General features: G+C 43.7%; 1 long non-coding RNA gene across 1 annotated transcript; it reads left to right on the top strand.

Moving 5' to 3' along the window:
• The first annotated feature begins 14,564 nt into the window (after positions 1-14,564).
• On the top strand, positions 14,565-18,003 carry LOC135293486 (uncharacterized). Its single transcript, XR_010355600.1, has 3 exons — positions 14,565-15,892; positions 16,189-16,345; positions 17,312-18,003. It is a non-coding gene; the product is annotated as an uncharacterized LOC135293486 (long non-coding RNA).
• The last annotated feature ends 1,422 nt before the right edge of the window (positions 18,004-19,425 follow it).

Here is a 19,425-nt window from a genome sequence, read left to right as displayed (position 1 = left end):
CAAGCAGCAGGAAGTCAATCGCTGCTCGATTTTGGAGTGAGGCGTGTCTTGTGGTTTCTTCTTCCTTTAAGAGATCGCTCAGGGCAGCAGAAGTAGCGTTAGCTTGCTTACTGAGCCAGCACCCAAGGTGATTTATGTCACCCAGGGCCTTTGCTGCAGCTACCCATGGTAGGAATATAGAGACCGCTATCTTTTTAGGTTTGTTCCAATCGTATAATTTGGGATCGCAATTTTCATCAAATGCTGTGTAGGACCTTTTGTGGCGTTTTAACTCGCTCTCTTTTTTCCAATTGTGCAACAAGGTGATATTTGGAGTAAGGGTGGAAAGTTTTCCTAGGGTACAGGGACCTCCCTGGAGTCGTGAGGGGATTCCAGCCCATACTCTGTCACCACAGATGAGAAACGTTCCCTTGGGTAGAATTTTGGGATGGAGAGAGGACACAGAGATCACACGAGCAGTGTAATTACACCAATCGTGAGGGTTGTAGGCTTTGTTAATTGGTGATATGTCTTTTCGGTATGTGTTTTTGTTCAGATCAATTTCAGGCAAATTATTCTTTGGACGTCTAAAGTAAAATTTGACACAGAAGGTGGCCTTAGAGGACCCCAATAGATCCAATTCTTGAGGTTCCTCAAGAGCATTGGGCAGTATTTTTGTCCACTGGTCCCAAGTTTCTACCTGGTGGGGTCTCTTACCTGTGGTGCGGAGAAGCTCTGAATTATAGGCTGGCCAATCATCGGCTACAAAAGGAATTCCTACTAGACATGTGGAAAGTGGGTTATCAACGCTCCCCATGGATAAGCACATGTTATCCTGTTTTAATGTTCTTGCTAAGGTTACCCAGACATTATGGCTCGGCTGTGGGCCGATCCAACCGACGGCACATGGCACGGTGAGGAACATCCAGGCAGCAGTGAGGACAGCGCCAACGGAGATATTTTTCATCTTTGGGCAGGAATGGGGCTTCTGATAGGGAATATAAGCAAAACTTGTTATTTTTATGGTAGGAGGGGAGGGTTAGGGTTCCTTTCTTGTTCCTTTCCTCTGTTCCTTCCACCTCCCCCCTTTATTTTTAGTTTTTTACTGTTTTTTGTTTTTGTTTTTTTCTATGGTGCTAAGGGTGGGGGAGTGGGTAAAAGGTTAGAGGCTTTTGGTAAGGGTAGATAAAAGGGACAATAGGGTTTTTTAGGGTAAAAAGGGTAATAACATCTAATTCAAAGAACAGTTTTGTTTTCAGGCTGTGCCTGGTCTAGGGCTTGATGCCACAGAATGTTGTTCAGCTTTCTGGTTTGTCTGCTGCTGTGTGATGGGACAGTCGTCTCCTCCACTTGTGGACGCTTGGCGACGTCTTCGTCTCCAGGCCGAGGTGGTCTGGTTTTGAGGAGGTCTCGTGTTTGACTCAGGAGGATTCTTGTCACTGCTTGTGGAAGTGGTATTTGCAGTGCCTAGGTATGGTTTTATGTTTTTCCCTGGGTACCATCTTGGACCAGATGGTAGCAGAACACACGCGTATCCTCTTCCCCACGTGATGAGTTCGAAAGGTCCAGAGACTTTATGTGTTTCTGGGTCCTTCACCAGCACAGGTGGTTTCTCCATGAGCTTTGCTTGGGTGGTATTTGCAAAGTGGCGAAGTATGGGTGGATCAGGCTCTGAGGTTGTACAGTTCAGGAAGTTGATGACATAGAGAGCCTTGCAAAGTCTTTCAACTGGAGAGGTGATTTTTGTTCCTCTCTGTTGCTGATTGAGGACTCTTTTGAGAGTTTGATGTGTCCTTTCCACGATGGATTGTCCTGTGGGGTTTGCAGGTATACCTGTCTTGTGTTGTATTCCCCACTCACTGAAGAACTCTTTTAACTTACGAGAGGTATAGGCAGGTCCATTGTCTGTTTTGATCTCCTTTGGTACTCCCAGGGTTGCAAATGCGAGGAGAAAATGTTTTATGGTGTGCTGCGCAGTTTCTCCTGTATGTGTTGATGCAAATACTGCTCCTGAGAATGTATCAACCGATACATGCACGTACTTTGACCTTCCAAAAGGTGCAAAGTGGGTTACATCTGTCTGCCACAGCTGGCAGCTGTTTAAACCTCGGGGATTGACTCCCGTCCCCATAGATGGTATCTGGTAGTTTTGACAGTTCGGGCATGTGGCAACAATAGCTTTTGCCTGATCTTTTGAGAGCTTGAACATTCTGATAAGGGCAGGCACATTTTGATGAAAAAATGAGTGTGACAACTTTGCCTGGGCAAAGATGTTAGGGACATTAGCAGTCTCTATTGCCATGGCTAAGGTGTCTGCTTTCCTGTTCCCTTCTGCAATGAAACCTGGGAGGTCAGTGTGTGACCTCACATGCATTATATAGTAAGGTTGTTTTCTGTGGGAAATTAAGCGTGTTAATGTGGAAATCAATTGGTATAACTTTGGATTGGAAACCTCTTTGAGAAGAGCATGTTCTGCTCTCATAGCTATGCCAGCAACATAAGCTGAATCTGTGACCAGATTAAAAGGTTCGTCTTTGAATTTCTCAAAGGCTCTGACAACAGCTGCTAACTCCGCAATCTGTGGAGATCCCTCCACTATTTTTATGTCAGATTCCCAATTTTGGGTCTTAGGGTCCCTCCATGTCATTACCGACTTGTGGGATGACCCTGAGCCATCTGTAAAGACGGTTAGAGCTTTGAGAGGTGTCCTACTTTGGACTAATTTTGGAGTCAGATGAAATGTCACATCACGATTAAAAAGCTTATGTTTTGGGATATGCACTGAAATTTGGCCTGTATAGCTATCTAAGGCATACTGGAGACTCTCATTGGTCTGGAGCAAATGTTCCAGGTCCCCAGTGGTCATTGGCAAATATATGCATGTGAACTCACACCCTGCAAGGGAACGGAGGCGAGTTCTAGCCTTTTTTATTAAATGTGCCATAATTTCTTGGAAGGTGGTAATGGTTTTTGTGGGTTGGTTATTTGTAAAGATCCACTCCAGGATTAGTAAAGGGTCTCGAAGTTGAGTGTCCCATTGGAAAATCAGTCCATAGAACCTAGGTGCTTTTCCCAGAATGACGAACTGGAAAGGCAGGCTGGGCTCAAAGCGATGGGCTTTGCGTGAAGACAGGGCTTCCTGGACCTTGGTGATGGCATCTCGGGCCTCTGGTGTTAGAGTGCATGGAGAGTCCAGATTCTCCTTGCCTCGGAGAAGGCTGAACAGTGGAGCGAGGTCCTCTGTTGTAATTCCTAGCAGTGGACGTACCCAGTTGATGGATCCACACAGACTGTGTAAGTCTCTCAGGGTTTTTGGGTCGTCTCGGATGGTGAGCTGCTGGGGTACGATGGTCCGTTCCCGGATCTGGAGTCCAAGGTAAGTCCATGGATTGGTGTACTGTATTTTGTCCTCACGGATCTCAAATCCTGCCTTTTCTATGGTTTCAATAGTCCTTTTAACCGCTTTGTCCAAGTATGTTTTTTCTGGTGCACAGACCAGGATATCGTCCATATAGTGATGGATGATCGCATTTGGGAATAGGTTCCGAACAGGAGACAGGATGTGAGCAACATACCACTGGCATATACTTGGACTGCACTTTAGTCCTTGTGGAAGAAAACGCCAATGATATCTTTTGAGTGGAGCCTCTCTGTTAAGAGAGGGAACGGAGAAGGCAAACCGTGGAGCGTCCTGGGGATGCAGCGGGATGCTGAAGAAACAGTCTTTAATATCAATGATAGCAAGTGTCCAGTCTCTAGGCAGCATCGATGGTGAGGGCAGGCCAGGCTGAAGGGGACCCATGTCCTCGATGACCTCGTTGATTTTGCGAAGATCGTGGAGGAGCCTCCACCTGTCCGTTCCAGGCTTTTGTAGTACGAAGACTGGAGAGTTCCAAGGGCTGGTGGTCTCTACGATGTGGCCTTTGGCGAGCTGTTCATCCACAAGGGCGTGTAGTGCGCGCAGTTTGACTTTAGAGAGGGGCCACTGCTCGATCCAGATCGGGTCGTGGCATTTCCAGGTGAGACGAGGAGTGTCTGGCAGTGCGCGCTCCTCAGTGGCCCCAATTAGAAATCCGGACTGGGAATACGTAGGGAGGCTCCCCACTGACATAAAATGTCCCGTCCATACAAGGTGATGGGGGCCCTTACCACAAATGGGCGGATGGTAGCCAACTTGCCTTCAGGCCCTTCGACGAGGATGTTGTTCTTGCTCCGCATGGAAACTGTAGCTCCACCGATCCCTGTGATCATGCCTGCCACAGGTTGTAGCTCCCAGTGTGCTGGCCATTCTGAGCGGGCGATGATGGTCACGTCTGCACCGGTGTCCAGCATCCCTGGTAGGTGGAACTTCTCTCCTCTGCAGGTAAGACCGCACTCGATGACAGGCTTACTCGGTCCCACAACTTGTATCCACATTGCTGTGGGGTTGAGAGGAAGCTGTTCCCTGTGATTCTTAGGGAGTAGAAAGGCCTGTGCAAATGGGGTACCCTTTGGAAGAAAATATGGTAAGTCTGTGCAGTACACCTGGACAAAGATTTCTTGTCCCGGGTGCACTGTTTGTACTTCTGGAACAACAAATATTTCCTTTGGGCTATGGAGAGAATCACCTATAATTAGGATGTTAGAAGGACCTCCTTTTGGCCCACGTTTGCCTGTGGGAACACGATAAACATTGTTATTTTTAAAGTCAATGGACAGTGCAGTTACCAGCTGACGGCGCGTTCCCTTTGGTATTGCTCCGTGTGTTGGATCCTCCTCATGTGGTCTGGAATCTCCTGGGATGGTGCGTGACTGGGTCTGGATGGCCTTTGATTTGGTGTCCTTGCGTGGGGCCCCACCACGCTCCGATGGAAGTTTCCCGGACGCGGCTGATAGTACTGCTGATTCTGGGGCCTTTGGTGGAAATTGCGAGGGTGCCTGGGAGGTGACCTCTCTGGACAGTCCTTTATAAAATGTCCAAAATCTCCGCAGTGGTAGCAGCGGACCTGGTCTTTAGAAGCTATTACTGCATATGCACTAGAAACTCCTTCTGCAACACCCTTAGTAACTGCTTGTGCCACTGTATCTTCAGTGGACAGATGGCGTGTGCAGCTTTCCAGCATTTGCTCTATGGTAGGTTCTATGTCCATGGGTAAGGCTCTCAGAATTGTTTTACATTTTTCATTCGCATTACTCATGGCAAGTTTACACAACAGTTCTTTTCTTGCCTCTGTGCTCTCTATTTGTTTTTCCAGAGCATCCTTAATTCTATCCACAAATTTGATAAAGCTTTCATCTATTCCTTGTTTGATAGTAGAAAAATATTGGGTGGGGGTAGAATCATCTGGGGTGAGAAATAAAGAGGTTTTTGCTGCTATAGCCACGTCTTGTAATGTTGCCTTAGGTAAAGTATCAGCTTGGTCAGAGGGTTTCTGCAAATCCCCTTCACCAGCCAGCTGTTCGAGTGTAAAATTTGGCTTATCAGCATCTGCAGCATAGTTATCTGATAATGTTTTTAATTGCTTTTTCCAATGCCTTTCCCAAAGCATGTACTCGGCGGGAGAAAGGAGGCACTGGGCAATATTTTTAATATCGTGGGGTACCAGAACATGTGCTGAGAACGTAGCTTCTAGGAAATTTCTAAAAATATGTGAACTTCTACCATGTTCTGTGGCTGTATTTCTTAATTGCACAAGTTCTTTATTTGTAATAGGTTCCCATGTCTTTCTATTAGTGGCACCTCCTTTTTTCCCCTTCTTATATTCTACTGGAAAGGCAGTAATTCTCTGAGCTAATTGCCAGTCCCCTGCCTGTGTGGCTTCCATTTTTATTTTTGCCCAAGGATCTACATATTCTATTTCCAAATCAGAATCGCTGTCACTGCTGTCATCAGATGACGAGAAGTGAGAGCTATCAGGTCGTGCCTTATGTTTCTTATGGCTGGCTGGAGCTGCATTTGGCAGAGGTGCCTGTGGCTGGACCGGGTATAAGGCAGCACATGGCAGGACGTGGCTACACGTGGCACATGGCGGGGTGGCCGTGCAATGCGTGATACAGCATGCACAGGACTGGGGGGCGTGGGGAGGGGGGGCAGAACTGAAGGAAGTCTGGGGGGTCCCGACCGGGGGCTGCGGAGCGTGGGTATGGGGTTGCGCAGCGAGGGTATGGGGGCAGGGGGGGTGCGGGATGGAAGGGGCGGCGGGACTGAGGGAGGGTGCGGCGGGCACGATTCCGGCGGCAGGCAAAAGCGCGGTGGTGGGGGGGGGCGCGGGTACCCAGGCGGGCTGATCCCGTGCCGCAGCAGGGACGGTGCCGGGGGCAGGGAAAGACGCGATGGTAGCGGGGGGGGCGAGGGCGGGGGAGGGAGTGGGGGCGGGCGCGGCAGGGAGAGGAGGGACGGCAAGGGGGGTGGGGGTGGCCCCAGCAGGGTCGGGGGGAGCAGGGGGAGGGGTGGGGTTTGGGTCAGTCCCGGCGGGAACTGGCGCAGATGCTCTCGGAGATAACACAGAGCAAGGAGGCGCGCAGGATGTGGCTCCCGAGGGGAAGGCGGGGGGGAAGAGGGGGTGGGCAGGGGCCGTGGGCGCCCTGGGGTCGGGGGGTTGCGGAGCAGATGGCAGGACCCTAGGACCCAGCGGAGTGCTGGAATCCAGGGTGGAGGGGCTGTTATCTCCTCCATTAGCATTTGAAATAGGCGCTTCTGTTAAGTGAGATAAGAACTTTTCGTTTCGTTCGACAGAAGTTAGCCCTGAAGCTAAAATCTTTTTGTTAGTTTTTTCTACAGCTTTAGTGATAGCGTGGAACATCGGTAAAAACTGAGTTACAGAAAAGTCTTGGTTAGTTTGAAACTTATATATCGTGGTCCCAATTGTATCCCAAAAGGAGTCTAAGGTAATAGTCTGTGTATTAGTATCTGGGAAGTGGCAGAGAATCCATTTTATAAAACGTTTCAGGTTAGTTTTTGAAAGGTTACCTTTAGAAAAAGAAAAGTTGTTAGAAGATAGGATTTCTAGGATTAGGGAATATAAATCTCTCTCGTTCTGGGATCGTTTACTAAGCTTTGATCCCATTTTTCAGTTCCCGCCAGCAGAAAAAAGAGAAAAAAAAGAAAAAACCCAAAAAAAAAGGACCCAAGGAAAAATATTTTTGCGCGCAAGAAAGGCTGTGTTAAACTTACACTTTTCAGCCTGTTGTGGGTCAAAGTTCTGCTGGGGGTCGTCTGCTCATCAGCCTCCGCGAACACTCGCGTGCTCAGGTGTCGGCGTGCGGGTCGGCTGACCTCCTGTCCAGGAGAGTCCTTCTAAAACGGAGAGCTTCTCCTTCCAGGATCTCTGGCGAGCGGAGGCAGTGACAATTTCACGAGGAAATGCTGCTCCTCTGGAATGCCAGGTCCGGCATTCAGTTCCGCGGCCAGGCTATCACGGCGGTTCAGATGTCGGCCCAGGGGCCCCCCGCTGTTCGGGCGTCGTCCCTGTTCGGAGCGCCAGCTATGGCCCCCAGGGGCAGAAGCCCAGCAGGGAGGCCGGTTGTCCAGGATAGCTCAACGAGGGTCCAGGATCGCCCAGCGGGGGTTCAGGCAGCCCAGGCAGCTATAGTGATTTGCAGCTCAGCTCTTTAGTGATTTCAGCTCTTTTAGCATGCCTGGGGCCGTCACCCTGGGTATAGCCGCAGCAGACGCAGAGAGAGAGGAGCAGCGCTGTATGGGTTCCGCAGGGTTCTTTTATTGGGGTCTCCGCGAAGGGTCCAGGGACAGCTCTCCTCTGCCGAACCGGGCAGAGCTAGGGGTTTTTATACCTTATAGGGGGATTGAAAACTGTCCAATAGTAAGGGTCAGGGGAAAAAGTGGCCTATGGATCTACAGAGAGATAACAGGGTCCGAAAGGCGGAAGAGGGGGGCTTCTAAACCCTTAGTCATGCTGACTTGGTATTTCCTAGCTCAGGCTTCTGTTCTCCAAGGCCTTGCAGGCCTTGTGCCTGCTACACCAAACTACATCTAATTTTTGTGGCTTAAGCAGATACTGCTGTTAGACACCTTAGCTATCTGTCTTAGGCTGAGTCAGGGGTGATCTCATGACTGATATCATACCACGTGCTCCTTTCCTGCTCTCCCCAGGACTAATGTATGAACAAGTCAATAACTACACTGAAGATTACTTTCAAGAACCCTATAAATATATAATTTTTTAAAATTAGCTAAGATATTCCGCTGTTAAATATAAAATATACTGCTCCTCATTTGTGGCAAATTTACTTTTATAGCATTTTACTAAACGACCTTACTTCAAAATCATTCGCTTGGAAAATGAAGCATTCTTTTAAAACCTATTAAGGTCCCCAGTCTGTTTCAACCTGGAGGAAGCAAGGCAAATAAAAGACTGACTCGATCCAAAGCCATCTGACTTCAGAGAGAGTTTTGCTCATTTTTAGATTAGGTTCTCCCATTAAAAGTGATGTAAGTCATGGTAATGGATACAGAAGTTGTATTACTGGATCACCCAGTGGCACAAATCTGGTATCAGATATGAACACCTCTCATTATGCCAAATCAGATTGAAAAATATGTGAGGTATGTTGATTTCTTACCAGGTACAGGAGAACAAACAATACCACAGCCAAAAGAAAGTGTTATAATACCTTATGTAATATCTTACATATAACTTATGTAATAATAATTCAAATAGCCTGTGTAAGTCTAGGACAAGACATACCTCCTACATACATTTTTTTGAACTAGTATGAACCAGCAGAGTGAGTTTGCCCAGCACCTTGCAATTTGTGTCTGTTAGATAGGGTATTAAACACTCTAAATAATCATGTCAAACCACAGCCTGAGCACATAACAAGCTATTTCAAACAAAATTTCAATCTTACAAGCAAGGTCATGTAGCTGAAAACAGAAAACACACACATGGTCAAGGGAACCCCTCATACTCAGAATTAAGTAATTAGCTGAGAAGTTGCACAAAAGGGACATTAGTTCATGATTTCCACATTTCAGTTTGGCCACAAACCTGGCAATGTTTAGCTAATACCTCAGAGATCATTCCAGGCTGGAAGGATATCTTTCCACCCTCAGCTGGAAATATTAAACAAGTTTTCTGTGTGGTGGGATTCAAACAGTGCTGCTATAACATATTTGTGCAATCTCCACAGTTGGGGTTCTCAAGAGGTTCATGTACCAGAGGTCCAGAGGCTCTCAATGGTATCACAGGCACACTGTGCACCTGGAAATATGAAAAGGGCACATCCTAGAAGAGTGTTTCCCTGTTGTTAAAGTATGGAGTGCTGTTCATTCCCTTACGTGGCTCTTTAACAGAAGAGGCTAAATATCAGGAAGAATGTTTGCATTTGCCTCCACAAGAATCAAGGATGCATTTGTAAATTATTTGCACCAAAAATCATCTATTTGAAAAATGTTGTCCTATAACATCATGAAAAAAAACTCAATCTGAAATCCTGGAAATATAACAACATGCTTAAATGACACCTCTAACAACACAGAACCATGCCAGGCTGAGGGTGAATATTCTGGAAGTTGTGCTCTTGGCTCTATTCAGCCCTATCAAGAGTGTTGCAGAAATTTTTACTATCTTCCCAAACTCCTTTGAGATCACTACTAAAGGAAATATAGGCAGTGATGTAACCACAGCAAATCTCTCAAAAGATCACATACTCCATTTTGCTTAAACAGAAAACACATCCTGAGGAAGAGAGGAGATTTATTTTCATAATAGGGTGGAAAACATAATCATCTGTCTCCAGAGAGGCCATAAACTGTGGGCAGTAAACATTTAACAAATAAAATGTAATCTGGTAATCAGTTTAATGCTGTGCCTTTACACTGAAATTGGCTGTATGAACTCAGAGCAGAACACCATTAACACGTGGCACCCAAGCTACAGCCAGGCAATACCAAGCTGGAGTGAAGGCATTTTCATACACGTTACTGCATCCATGCCAAGGGTACACGGAGCTCTTCTGAATGCTGAAAACTAACTACTGCACAAGGAAAAAAACAGTGCCACAAAGAAGTCTCAGAAAGGTGAGGAGGAAGCTGTAGTTATCCATCATGCTCTGTTTCCCTGCACAAGAAGGGGCTTGGCAGTGGCCACTTGTTGGGGGTGCCACAGTGCTCACAGTCAGTGACAGCATCCCCAGCAGGGTGAAAGATTGCAGTACCCTCAGCTGGCCTGCCAGGAGATGAATGGCATTCAGTTCCTCCCTGGAAGTAAACGATAACAATTCATAGTGTCTTTTAAGTTGGAAAGAGTCTCTGTATTCTTTCGTAGCTTGCCCACATTTAGATTTCACTTCAAGACATGGTTAAAGTGTGGGAGATGGCCATAAAGCAATCAGATGAAGTGTTTTCCTTTCTTCAGACTGTGTTTAGTGTTGGAATGACAGGTTACATTACTGTGGAGTAAGGACTGTATTTGTTTACTCACTGAAATATAGTCAGAATCCAAGAGTCTTTGAGTTTCTTTTCCAGGCTTTAAATAACCATTTTCACATCTGTTAGGTTTTGCTGGAACTCAATCAGTAAAATGTCTTTCAGTTTTCATTTTTAAGTTCATGTTCTATATATAGACCATATGTTTCTTAACATTTTATGCTCTGACTATATGATCCTCTATAGGCATAAGTCAGTTTTCTTGTGTTTTCTTTTCAAAAGATATTTAAAACTTTCTCAGAAACTATTTTCTCAGATATGTATGCAGTATAAATCTATGCCACTTTCAGTAGCCATGGCTATTCTTAGTATACATGATCCAAAGAAGTTTGGACATTGCATGAGTAGCCTGATATAAACAATTGCATTCAATAAATAAATTAAGTAGAAATATAAAAAACAACAGTGTAATGTAATGTCATTTAGTTTACACAGAAATCTAAGTGCAAAATGTTATATTTTGGATGCCAAATATTGTATTAATATTGGATAAAGTTGAGCCACTTACTCCAAGTAGCTTCTCTGTAATCCCAACATCCTGTCTTTCCAATGTCAGTACTGGAAAGAACAATATTCTAGGCTGTTGGAGTGATCCACCTCATAGATTATTCAGCCTTTTTCAGCTCTCCTCAGAGAGAGGCTGAGCTCTCCTCAGCTCTCAGATTTTGCACAATCCGAGAAGACCCCAAGACTCATCTCAGCACCCACTGCCCAAGAAGATTTCAGTCAGCACCAGCTGTGCAGGTTTGTTGTGAACTCCCAAAACAGCCTTTGTCTGATGCCTGATGAAGATGAATCCCACAGTTCTCCCCAGGACTCCTGAGCACTGAGGTGCTGGGCATTGCAGGAGCAGAGCTGGACCAGGGCTGAGGGCCTCTGCTCCTCTGGGGCTTGAAGGCCTCTGGTTTGCCAGCCACCTTTAGTCATTCTTAACCAGCACAAGCAAGGAAAATAAGCATAACACATCTTATAGTCTTGCTGGCTGACTCAGAGATATATGTTTCTTTTTTCCTAGTAGGCTGTCAAGAAAATCATCATTAAAGATTTTCACATTTTCTCCAGACTTGGGTCCTGGAGTTTCATCTGGCCTTGGGCTACTGACTGTACCCTGACTGTAATTCCCCTTTCATCCCATCACAGTACAGTAGGTATCTTCCAAATATAGCTTTGAAGGGGTGATTGATTTAATTAGGACATTAACTTATCCTTTAATGTCCTGTTCTCCCTACAGTTGGGGTATCACCCTCAAGTCTGTTCTTCCGCCCTCAGGAGCCCAAGAGGGTCCCTGGAGAAATCATATATATAAACAGGGATGGTGTTCACCTCTTGACTTTGGATGTGACAAAGCGGGGACCTTCAGTGTTGTCACACTGAAGTAGCTACTAATATTTCACCATGTGTTAATACTCTTTGCTGAACAGGAATGGAATTCAGCTTGTGCTTCATTTCCAACAAAACAGAGACTTTCAAACATGGGCTAATCATGTGTTTTCCTGAATTTTCAGCCTCCAGCAAAACAACCAAAGAACAGAGGCGAGCCCACCATCTGAGAAGCCTTCCTTCTTCCTCTTTCCAGGGTGCATTACCTCTGTTTACTTGTATTTGCAAATGGTAAAAAAAAAATAAATTGCACTGTGTGTTCTTTAGTTGAACCATTCTTCCCTGGGAAAGGCCGGTTAGTCCAGAGCACACCAAGTAATACTAGAAGGCAGAAATGACAAGAAAGAACAAAGATGCATTCATTTAGCACAAAATAAATATGTTGAGAAAGGAATTACTCAAGGCTTGAAAGAATATAAACCCACATTTTTAATTCTTTATGTAACAGTGACAGCAGCATGAGTAATCAAAAAGAGGAAGTAATTGCTTTAAATTAGCATAAACTACATGCTCAGTTTTACTAATAAAACATAGTGGGAACATTTCTATTACCAGATTTTTAATAATACATCTTATCTCAAAAATTGAGTGAAAGAAAAAAAAAATTCATGTTAACTGGGAAAACAATATAGATATTAGGTATTAGATAGGTTTGATAAGGGAAAAAAACCACAGAACTCTCATAGGGAAAGAGCTGTTATTTTCAGTTAATTGAAGAGAATTCACTGGAGGTGGGGTAGACCAGGCTATGGTAGGTTCTCTACCTTAGATAGTTAAATCCTCCTCTGCTCATATCTGAGGAAGTGCTGTGGCCACCAGCTGCTGGTCTGGGCTAGACTGACAGTTTTAACTCTAGACATCATTCAGTCTCTGTGAATAAACCTTGCCTGGAGCAAGGGCAGGTCCAGGTCCTGCTTCCTGGAGGAAAGACCCAGCCACTGGCCTGAGCAGTCAGTCTCCATCATTGAGTCTTTTTTCACAGCAGCATTTATACACAGTGAAACAATATTAAGAGAAGCTTGAAGAAAGCTCATTGTGAACAACTTTGCAAATTGAATGTTGGGTGGTATTCTAAGAAATGGGAGAAAATCTCTGGGAATAAGGGTGTGGGGAAAACAAAAGCTTTATTTTTTCCATTCTCATTTTCAGACTGGTTTGTGTAGCCTTTCTTATAAATTAATTAGGATGGACTGGGTGGGAAAAAGGGATGGGGAACGTGTACACTTTATTTCTGAACTGGTTTCCAAGTCACTCAGAGCTTGGAAGCAAAGGAAGGACTGAAAGGATGGGATTTCACACCACAAAGACAATTCACAGAGATCAATTTAGCTTCTCAAATTTTTTCCCACACCATCTGCTGCTCACCACTCCTAGTCCTTGACTCGTAAACCCATCTCTGACCTCTACCTCATGCCAAATATCCTTCATTTTATAATTGTAGACAGGACTATTGTCTGTCCACAATAATTCGTCTCAACTTGGGAAGAGATGAAGAAAATATGGGAAGACACTTAACTGCTTCCAGAGCTACACTCCTTTCTATACTTATTTTTCTAAGAGCCATCAGTCAGATCCTCACTCTGAGGATAGAAGAGGCCATTCATGGTTATTTCCCACGGACTGCCCAAGTCCCAAGAAACCAGGACTGCCACTCTAAAGTACTCTTCTGCAAATACATGTCATGTGGGGAAGAGCATGGAGGGCTTCACTGTTTCAGAGGGAGTTTTCTTTTTGCATGCTCAGAAGAATGACATTCTGCTCCAAAGCAACTGCATGCCAAGTTTGTAGCTAAAGTCATTCTGGAGCTATCCAAGCAAGGAAGAAAAGGAAATACACATCCCAAAAATGTTTTACTCATAGAAATTTATGTTCAGGGTCTAAATAACCTAAGATATGCCTAAAAAACTTTTGTGAAGTCTGAAAAGAAAAAAATCACTTAAAAGCATCGGTGTCAAATACAGTATTGAAAATATCAAACTACTGGGCAGATTATAAACCCATGAAAATGTTCATTTAAAGGTTTAGAATTGGTCCTATGTCCACCATTATTTATTTAAGGAAAAAAATAAAAGTAGGTTAAGTTGAGAAACAATTTTCTCCATGTTGATTTTTCCTTTTAATTTCATTTAGAAATAATTTGGAAGTGTTCTTGTCATGTCAAATGAAAAACTGTTAAGAATGCTTCAAGGAAATATATCTTCATTATAGCAAACTTGTTATTTGGGTCTTCCAAAGGTTACCTTGGTAACTTTTTGCATTGATCTTCCACAAGTATAGTCCACATCCTGTTGTATTAGAAACAGCTGAACATTTCAAGAAGGTTAAATCATATTTCAATATCACTCTCTACTTTGACTTTTCAAACTGCTTTGGCTGACTTGTTCAATGTGCAGGTAAAGAAGCAAAGGGAGGACCAGAAGGTGTTGACTGAGTGACCTTACAGAATAAAAGACCACATTGTATCTTGTTATCTCAGGTATTTATTTTTTAAAGTCTCTCCCCTTCTTTATACTTTGGAATAAGGTGACCATGAAAAATAGAGCTTAGCAAAAGAATGGGCATCTGAAAAAAAAGACTTTACTGTACCAGTACATCAGTTGAAACTACGCAGTATGTTTGGCAGCATGAGGACATGAGGAAAAGGTAATTTCATAGATCAAGTGGGGAAAGTGTAATTTGCTTACCTGTACTTTACAATAATTCTTCTGCCTCTTTGAATAAATGCACAATGTCAGTTTTGGGTTGTGGTTTTTTTTTTTGTTTTTTTTTTTTTTTGTTTTTTTTTTTTTTTTTTTTTTTTTTCTGTCAACCACCACTTATTTTCATTAATTGCCTGTTTATACTCTTACACCAACACGAGAAAAAATCTTGAACTTGTGCATATTCTCACCCTTCCCTTTCTGAGTCATGCAAAAACCCTTTACATCCAAAGACTATTCCAGAGAGCACGCGCTCCAACCAAGCGAGTGTGAAGTCGGAGGAGCTAAAGGCTATGAGAGGAGACCAGAAGCTGTGGCATGGGCATGTTTCCTTTGTTGGGATTCTTTCCTGCACTACTAGAAACCTTCAGGGAGGTGCTTTCAAGATACTTTAAAAAAAAAAAAAAAAGGGAATGAAAAAAAGGCTTAGGTGAAAAAGCAGATGCAAATTTTGTCACAGATCTTCCATGCCCGGCAGAAATAGCAGCCCATTTTGCTATGGAACAAAGTGTCAGTTCATCTCTCCCCACCCTAGAAAAACGATAAGTGGGTGAGAAAAACACTTCAGAAAAACCAAATGGTTGGGTGGGATCACAAGTGATACAATGAAAGGGGGAAAAGTAAACAGTGTCGAAATAGGAAATGGAGGTGGTAAAAAGCAGGACTGCTGGGGTTGCGGAGGTTACATTAAAGAGGAAAACAAGAGCCATGTCTGCATCCCAAGATCCCTCCAAAAGTAAAGAAATTCGCCTCAGCCTGTGCAGCTGCCTGAATTGAGGACTTCTCTGCAGACCACATCAAGGCACTGCCTGCAACTTCTAGGTGCTCTAGAGCAACACAAGCATCAATACACAACACAGAAAAGAAGAAAGCAAAAAACACTTCTGTGCTATGGGACTGCAGAGTGGAAAGGGCTGACTTCTAAGGCTGTGTTCCTGAGAGCCTGGATGACCCAGGCTGACAGCTGGGGCATGCGTGCTGCTGCACAGCCTGGCCATGCTCCACAAATCCAGAAAGCAGCTTCTTCTGCCCTCAGCCTTGGGGCCTTGGTGTGCCCTCTGCTCTCTCTGGCACTGGCAGCATCTGGTGAGCCACACAACATCCACCTAACCCTCCTGCAGTGGCCCCAGCTGTTCTCCTGACCTGAACTGCACATGTCCTCTTACACACCCTGCCTTGCTCAGCACTTCTCTGGTCACCAAGGCGGACACAAGGTCTGAATCTTTTACTTCCTTTCCAAGCTCCTGGCTTTGGGGCCATCGTATTATTTACGATGTCACAGTGCGAAGGCCAGGAATGAGGGAGGTTTGCATTCCAAGAGAGCCACTTCTTTCCCATGAAAACTATGCACAATCCTAACACCCAGAGCATGTTTTCTACTACAGACAAATAATTTCCATGTTACGTGGTATGTATAAATACCTTATTTCTACCTCTTCTCCTACAGCTTTTGCCCTCCATAGCAACATAAAATAATGACAGACCTTAAAGGAAAACAGCAAAATTTTGTCCATTTTCCTTGTAACTACTCTATGCAGATGGGGATGAGCATTTATAAAGCCTCAATGCACACCCTTTGAATTACTTGTGATTATTTTATCCTTTTCCCCCCCTCAAGTACTTCAGCAGCTTCATTGACCCCACTCTGCTACTGTGGTCAAGCCTCTCTCACAATAAGTGTGTTCAATACATTCTCTCCTAAAGGTCTTGGGCCACCAATAACCTGAAGATAAAACTGGAAATACAGCTGAAGGCCTGAAGATTGTACAGCCTGCTGCCTGGATGCCTGCAGGTCCCATGCCTTGATGACAGCACCATTTCACACTACATGATTCCTTCACAGTTCAATTAAACTAGAAAGGTACAAAATTTTTAGCTTTAGCTCTCTGCCAGATTGAAATTTTATTGTTATTTCAAAGACAGAAACCAAGGGAAAAATACTGAAGTCAAATGTAATGTGTATTTGTAATAACTCTACCTGGAGTTATTAAAATATTGATTAGTTTCTAAGAATATTTGTCACTATATGTTGTTTGTACTTCAGCCCAAGCTTCTGCTCAACTTTGCCATAGCTACATTTGCTCAACCTACATTCCAACAAGGCTCCTCATTGCACACACAGCCATGCCAGGACAGCTGGTGGTGGAGGGGGGAAAACAGCCAGCAGCAGAAACTTCTTAAGCTTCTTCAAGGAATCCTGGCCTGAGACCTTCTAAAATAAAATAAAATAAGTCTCTACCACTCACATACAGTATAATGTGGGGTAGTTTTTATGCCCGAAGGACTCTAAAGCTATGACCACAGCACTAGAAAAAACAGGGCCTGGAAACGAGCTTAAGCACTGGACTGCTAATTGCCCATTATGCTTAACTGCAAGCATGTGTCCTGGAAAAGGTTTGGCTCATGTCAGCTCACACTGTCCCAGACAGAATCCAGACCAGGAGATGGTGAGAGTGCAGATCATTCCAGCAGGCAGCATGCACCAGGCAAACACCAGATCAGGCTCCTCTTCTTTTCCCTCTTCCTGTGCCTAGCATCACCTTTTTTCACTGCCGTCAGACTCTCCAGAGCATAGGACACGTGTTCTCAGCTTTGTGTTATGAAGATGTCACTCCAGTAACTTTTTTTTTAATGAAAAGAAAGAGCCAATTTAAAAAACACAAACATGATAACAGTTGTATCGTAGGTCCATGGAAAGGAAGCAATTGATTTGTAAAATGGATCTGGTCACGTCTTGGTACTTGGGCAAACAGCCAAGTGCCTTCACTTGTTTTATTTGGTGTTATAAACATAGTCCAGCTGCAAGCATCTGGTCTTACCTTCACAGGGATGGCAGAAGACACCTGTGACACTAAGGTCACCATCGTTTCGACAATGCTGTCAGGCACATGGTGGATGGAGCTGTGAAGGGCCAGGACCTGCATCCAGTGATCCTTGTGGGTCCCTTCCAGCTCAGGATATTCTGCGATTTTGTGATCCTGCTGAAACCCTTGAGGGCATTAGAACCAGGAAAGATTTTTTTTTTCCTCATACAGAACAAATGTTCATTTTGATCCTAGAAACAGCAGTTGCTTTGGCTGAAACCTCTCTGTTTAAACAGACACCCAAATAAGAACATCAGAAGGAATGTCCTTCATAGGTAACAGTAATCTTGCCACCTGTAGTTCTTTTTTATCCTTGAGATGTCTGTAGCTTTACAGTAAATTAGGGTGGGTTTTTTTCTTCTTTTTGTTTTTATTTTTAAAATCTCAGAATTTAAATATGTTGAAACAGGAAGCATGCTTCATTTAAGTGATGTCAGAATTTCTTTCTTGAGCTGTTTCATGGGAAGAATCCTTACTTCTTCTCTGTTTACACTGAAGGTTCATGAAGCCAATGTAAACAGCAAAATGAGTGTAAACACCAGGGATTAACTTTAGGAGATTTGAAAGCAACAAGGCTTGCCTTAATAAAATCAAGCAAATAATTAAGCAGCAAGGTTTGCTTTAATAAAATTAAGCAGATAGTTTAGTATTTCTATATAACTCTATATATAGTTTAGAGGTCCTGAAGAAGTATGTTCCCCTTATTAAACATTCACCATTTGAGCTTTTTTGAGGATTTCCTCAAATAATCAAGGGTAGCATTATGTTGGTGTTAAGCTATTTTTTTATTAACTTCAGGGAGAGGACAAGTGGGTTATTGCTTCATTAAATGTGCAGACTCACTGAAGTTGTATTCTCTGCGCTGCAATACAGCAAGATTTTTATACAATACAACATTTTTAAAGGATTGTTGTCTCTTTCTTGTGAGCTGTGCTTTGACTCTAACTGCCTCCTCCTCCTGCTTATTGTGGATGTGCTCTGCTTCCTCTGAGTGTTCTGTAATATTATTGGGGAAATTTCCATGATGTTAGTACTAAGACTCCTGGTTATAATTACTTTTAGAAAAAGAGGGGGCAAAAAATAAGAATGTCAGTCTGCCAAAAAAAAAAAAATTAAAAACAACATTATCTTGCTCTAATCAATGCCAGAACAAATAATTTTGCTTTCTAACAATCAAAACATAGAAAAGAACATGCAGGTGATGGCTGTTGAATAAACATTTAGGAAGAAAGTTACACAGTTTTAAGAGATTCCAATGTGGCCAATGTCATGAGAGCCTCATACAGCCAAAATACTCTCAGAATGCTTACAAGTGTCTGCTTGCCGTTTTCAGGCTGAACAAAATCAAGGAGGGATTTTAAAGAACTCAGTGCAGGGCTAAAAGAATTATTGATTGCTTAGGAATAACTGAAAACAAGAAGCAGTGACAGTGTGGGTGCTGGAGTTCATAGAAATGAGAAGAATAGAGGATTTGTCTTTACAAACAAGCTGTGGGTCTGCTGGTAGATAAAACTAGCACTGGGAGATAAAAGAAACAATAGAAAGGATTCCACTGATTGATGAATGGAAAAAGATATTTGCTTTTACAAATAAACTTTAGGTTTGCTAATAAATGAAATTAGACATTGAAAGATGAAAGAAACAATGGGGAAGAAAAACCCCTAAATTCCCTAAGAATTAAAAATTAAAAGGGAGAGTTATACATTAGACGGAAATCTTCGGTATCAGGCGTATCGAGAAGTCTGTACCTCTCAAGTACCTCAGCCAATGGGGAAAGAGAAATGCGGCTGGGAAATTAGGATAAAAAGGTAGCAGTGAGATAAATAATTTGAGATAATAAAAATTCGAGAGATCCCAGGCAATGCCCCATGGCCTCTCCCTTTATCCAAATAAAGTCAAAAAGGACTCCTCTGTCTCCTTTTTGGACATAAACCTCTGGTGTTTGTGGATTAATTTTCCTAACAGAATCACCCCTTGTCCCTACTGCCCTGGGCTAACCAAACCAGGTGTGACCAATCCAGGTGAGCCAGGTAAATACACACCTGGCTCCGGAACAGAGATCCCAGGAAACAATGAA

Source organism: Passer domesticus, chromosome 2 (assembly GCF_036417665.1).
Source record: "Passer domesticus isolate bPasDom1 chromosome 2, bPasDom1.hap1, whole genome shotgun sequence".
Lineage (NCBI taxonomy): Eukaryota > Metazoa > Chordata > Aves > Passeriformes > Passeridae > Passer > Passer domesticus.
The sequence above is the reverse complement of the archived record's forward strand: the minus strand, read 5'-3'. Positions and strand labels throughout refer to the sequence as shown.